At 56.5% G+C, this 5064-nt stretch overlaps 1 protein-coding gene across 3 annotated transcripts in view; it reads right to left on the reverse strand.

The window, feature by feature from the left end:
- Positions 1-3215, reverse strand: part of Slc25a18 (solute carrier family 25 member 18) — a 23843-nt gene extending 20628 nt beyond the window's left edge. For all 3 annotated transcript variants that reach the window (XM_023723948.1, XM_023723947.1, XM_023723949.1), the window contains exon 1: positions 3025-3215. The gene's annotated coding sequence lies outside the window, so the exon portion shown is untranslated. The remainder of the gene's footprint in view (positions 1-3024) is intronic.
- Positions 3216-5064: the final 1849 nt, after the last annotated feature.

Genomic DNA, 5064 nt, shown 5'->3' on the forward strand with positions numbered 1-5064 from the left:
TTTTTTTTTTTTCCAGAACCGGGGATTGAACTCAGGCCCTTGTGCTTGCCAGGGAAGTGCTTATTCCACTGAGCCATCTCCCCGGCCCTATATATTCATTCTTGAGGCAGGGTCTCTCCATGGAGTTGGGTTGGGCCCCAAACTCACTGTGTAGCCCAGGCTGGCCTCAAACTCTTGGCAGTGCCCGCACCTCAGCCTCCTGAGTGCTGGGATTGCAGGCCTACGCCAGCACGCTCAGCTCCCTCTGTTTATCTTCAGGGAAAGTTTTCTACACTAGGACCTGTGGTTTCCTGGCTACCGGCATAGGGAGGTTGAAGAGAAATCTATGAACTCAGGGCCATCCCACCGCAGGCCCTCCACAGCACCGCCAACGCTCAGGAGCACCTGTGTGTGGCGGTGGGCATGCCCCTGAGTTTAAGCATGCCATGGGGAATCTGGGTGCTGGAAGCTGCTGCTAGCAGCTGCAGGTGTACAGAGGCTAAGAGCTGACAATGTCTGTGGCACCAGTGAATGCATCAGTGACAGCGAGGAGAAAGTGATCACCAGCCCCGGCTTCTGTGTGGCTTGGTTACCGGGTCTATGTACCCCACGCTGGCCTGGAATTCAGGATCTTTTTACTGCAGTCGCCCGAGTAGCTGACATCACAGGCATGTGCCACTACGCCCAGCTTGGTCTGATTTTGATTGGTTTTTTGGCTTGTTTTGTTTTGTCATACTGAGGATTGAACTTAAGGCCTTTGCCCCCAGCCCGGTAAGTGCTGGCGTTACAGGCGCACGCCACCATGCCAGGCTTCCAAAGCACTTTTTTTTTTTTTTGGGTGCTACCAGGGTGCCTGGCAAGCACTTATTCCACTGAGTTATCTCCCCTGCCCCTCCACTGCACTTTAGAAGGAGCCATGATTCCAGGGTCATCTCTCATGTGGCCACAGGGTCCAACGTGGCCATCCCTGTCCAGCAATCTGTAGGCCTGAGTGATGGCCATTCCGTAAACTAGCTGTCGAGTGCCTGCGAAGTGCCAAGTGCAGTCTAGGCAGCAGGGACATGGCTGGGGACTAACACAAGATCAGTCTCCCCAGAGAGCTGCAATCCAAGGGTTCCAGCACTGACAGGAATGGGCTTCTACCATGACGCAGCGCTTGGCTGCTGCTTTGGGCAGCAGGCTTGCCTAGGAGGTCCCCTCCCTGGCACTACAAATTAAACATCAAATAAAAGCTTCACAGGTGAGCGTGGCAGGGGTGGGCAGGAGGCCTGGGCAGCTCTTTCTCTGCAGGGAGCCTCCATTCTGGACTCTCCTCTGGTTCTGCCTCTCCTGGCCAGGTCCCAGCTCCAGAGCCCACCTGGTCCCCTCAGGCTGCCAGCAGGCCCAGTAGCCTCCTGCTGCTCTGCCTCCTCCAGCCCTTCCCACCCACCTGACCCCTGAGCCTCTCAGCCTCTCAGCCTTCTTCCCGGACCATTCTTCCAGAAGCCTGGTGCTTAGACTGCACTCGGCCTCCTGCTCCCTCCTTCTCAAAGCATCCAGTGTTTTCTCACTCTGCCTGCAGGTTCGGAGTCCTGCTTATGGGTACCTGTGCCACACGGGCAGGCGCAGTGACTCCCGCCATACAAAGTCTCCGAAGCATGTCTGGAGCGAGGCGCGCTACCTAGAGAAGCAGCCCCAGTTGGTGAGTGCAGGGGCCAAGGCAGGCCAGCAGCTCTCCAACCCCTGCTGGGGCAGTGTAGGGCCTTGGCCCTCGTCTTAAGAGGTCCCTTGCCCTTGACCTCTGTGACTCCTCAGGCTCTCTCTCCACACATCCTGGCTCACTGGGAGCCCCCTGGGTGAGCCCTGCATGCCATGCCTTCTGCTCTGTGTGTCACTGCCCAGGGTCCTCCCTGCTCGGCGGTCACTGTGCTCCTCCTGTGGCACTGCCTCTTAAGGGCCTGGGGCTCTGGCTGGTCTGTGATAAGTCTGGAAAATGAGTCAGTGCTGCAAATCTTGGGCCCAGCCTCAGGTGTCGCTGCTCACCTGCCTGGCTCTCCTCTCCCTCCAGGATAGCAAGGGAGTGGGCGGATACCGCGCTGCCCTGCCAGGCTCTAAGGCTGGGTTCCATTCCCTCCCTGCCCCAACACCCAGAGCCACCACACAGTCGCATACTTAAGTCCTGCACATGCTGTCTGTCCCTTTGCCCATCGACCTTTGGTGCATTCCGGGTTGTTCTCCGGGCTTCCACACGGATGTCACTCGGTCCTGTGTGGCTCTCTGAAGTGCTCAGCCATGGACCTGCTGCCTTCTGACCACACAGACCATGGTGTGGCCTTGCAGTAACCCATGTCCCGTCTACGTGAGAAGCTACTGGACAGCCAAGATGGTCTTAGCGCTGTATCTCAAGGCTCCAGTGCACAGAGGTAGCCAACAGATAGTGCTCCGTCGGTGACCCACGAGGGCAATGGTCACTTGGGATTTGACAGTCCTAGCATAGGACAGCTAAGACTATTCAGTTTCTATTTACTTATTTATTTTTATGTATCTAGTACAGGGTCTCACTACACAGATCAGACTTGTAGTGATCCTCCTGTTTTCAGCCTCCCCAATGCTGAGGTTTACACATCCCACGTCCAGTCTCAGTGGCCAGGTCAGTGTGCCTGGGGCATTGAACCCCTATCCCTATGCTTGTCTAAGCAGGTGCTTAGTCTGCTGAGCTGTCTGGCCAGCCCAGTATCCTGTTTCTTTACATTATGAGACCTGAGCCAGGGGTCTGAGGGAGGAAGCCCATGCCCTGAGCTACATCACCCAGGGCTAGCAGAGCAAGATAGCGCTCCTGGGGTGGTCCTCATGCTAACAGCCTGCAGCATTTTCTGGATTCAGTGGCAGGGACATTATCTCCCTCAGGGCCTAGAGCTTGCCTGACATGGCTGGGAGCCAGGCAGCAGCCATGTCCTCCCTTCTGGCTCTGGGTAACTGAAGAAAACAGGAGCTGCCAGAGTATTTATCGGCTAGGAGTCTTTCTACCAACTCTGAGTTTGACACGCAGACAAGACCAACACTTACCTGCCTCTAGGAAGACACTTCTGCCTCCTCTGGAACTCAAGCCAGAGCGCAGGTTACTGCGCTACAGGGAAGAGCAGGTTCAGGAGGACACTGGCCAGGTGGGGCTGGTTGGCCTTGGTAATTACTAAGCGCTCTCCGCCCTCGCTAAACCTTCAACAGGCTGTGCTGAATCAAATGGCAAAGAGGCTCTCCACCCCTAAACCCACACTCCCAAGCCACAAGCAAGGTGGCTGTTTAACTTGGTTGCTAGTGCAGCTTTCAAAGTTCAGGCTGGAAGTGAGCTGGCCTGGGAAGCCTCTCCTCCCACTCAGGGCCCTGGGAGCCAGGGAGGTGGACAAACAAACCGGAATCAGTGCAGTGGAAACACTGTGGAACGCTTGGTGCCCGAGCTCCTTTTGGCTGGCCCCTGGGTCTTACTTGTTTCTTTCCCCTACTGCTGGGGGTGGAACCCGAGGCTTGCACATGCTAGACAAGCGCTACCGCCGACCCCCCAGCAGCACCCTGGCTCCCACACTTTTTATTTTTTATTTAATTTGTTAGGTACTGGGAATCTAACTCAGGACCTTGTGCTCGCCAGGCAGGCGCTGTGCTGCTGAGCTCTATCCTGGGCCTCACACCTTCTAAATTGCAGCTAGCGGACCTTGCAGGCTCGCTCTCCCTGTAGGCAGACAGGTTCTGTTCCTTCAGGCTCAGCTGGGGGAGGGCTGCGTTCTGTATGCCACTAGAGAGCTGTGAAGTCAGGGCTGCAGGAGCTGAGATGGGCACAGGGTTCGTTCCGGTGGGCGGAACTACGGGTTTCACGGAGAAAGTGGCCACTGATTTGGGGCAGGAAGGCTGGCTAAAATGTCAATGAGTGGACCGGCCTGTAATCCCAGCTCTTGGGAGGCATAAACAGGCAGATCACTACGAGTCCGATCTAGTAGTGAGACCCTGAACACCCTCTAGTCCCTTCCCTAAAATACAAAAAAAACCCCCAAAAACCCAAAACATTTAATCTGGGGCAAGGTGTGAAGGGGGGGGGGGGAAGCAAGGCCGGCCCAGGATTAGGGAGAGATGGGGGTTGGCCTGGGATGGATGTCAGGGTCAGAGAGCCAGGTCCAGACCCCTGGCCCAGCCCCTGGGTCTCCCTCAGGCAAGCCACTCCCTGGGTGCTTTCCTCTGCTAAAGCACATGCTTTTTTTTTTTTTTTTTTTTTTTTTTAATGAGCAGAACATATTTCTTGAGGGAAAGAAAGCTGTCCAAGAGAGGGACAGGAAGGAAGCCTGAGCGGGTGGTCCCCTAAGGCGCATGCTTCAGGCTAGGTTTGCGCAGAGCATTCAGTGACCGCGGGTGAACTGCTGGGAACCCTGCTGCGCCGCTTACTGGCTGTGACCTCAGCATTGCCCTCAGAGCCTGCCTGTTATCTGCCGGACAGCACCGAGCCTGGCGCACAGGCCACTTGGTCCCGTGCCAGGCCAGTGGGAGGCGGCCGCCGCTGGCCGGTTTCCTCTCTCTCTGGTGGGCCACGGAAAGCTGACTCAGAATGACAGGACAGGGAGAGGACAGTAATGTAAGTGAGAGAAAATGTGAGCGTAGTTCAGACGCGGGGAACAGACGAAAACGCTGGTGGGTGGGCGTGGTGGACCACCCAGGGGGACAGCAGGAAGGTGGGAGGGGCTTGGCTGCTGACCTGAGTTTAAAGTGGCCGTTGTGGAAGAGGGGCTGACGGTGCACAAGAAAGAGCAGGGCCTTTTCCTGCCCCTTGACACGGTGACAGTGAAACCCACACAGCTGATGTGGATGTGGAAAGGTGGGAAGCCTTGAGCGTGGTGGGCGGGCCTGTGAGATGGTGCAGCTGCTGGGGAAGGCGGTGGAGCGGGCAGCTCCGCAAAAATTAAACCGCGAACTGCCACGCGGTCCCGCGATCCTCCCGCTGAGTCCAGACCCAACAGAACCGAACACAGAGAACTGAGTGTCTGGAGTAGATCTTCGCACACTCATGCTCACGGTAGCATTATTCTATTCCGGAAAACCGGAAGTCACCCGTGTCATGCCAGGAGC

Source organism: Octodon degus, unplaced genomic scaffold (assembly GCF_000260255.1).
Source record: "Octodon degus isolate 3935 unplaced genomic scaffold, OctDeg1.0 scaffold00104, whole genome shotgun sequence".
NCBI lineage: Eukaryota > Metazoa > Chordata > Mammalia > Rodentia > Octodontidae > Octodon > Octodon degus.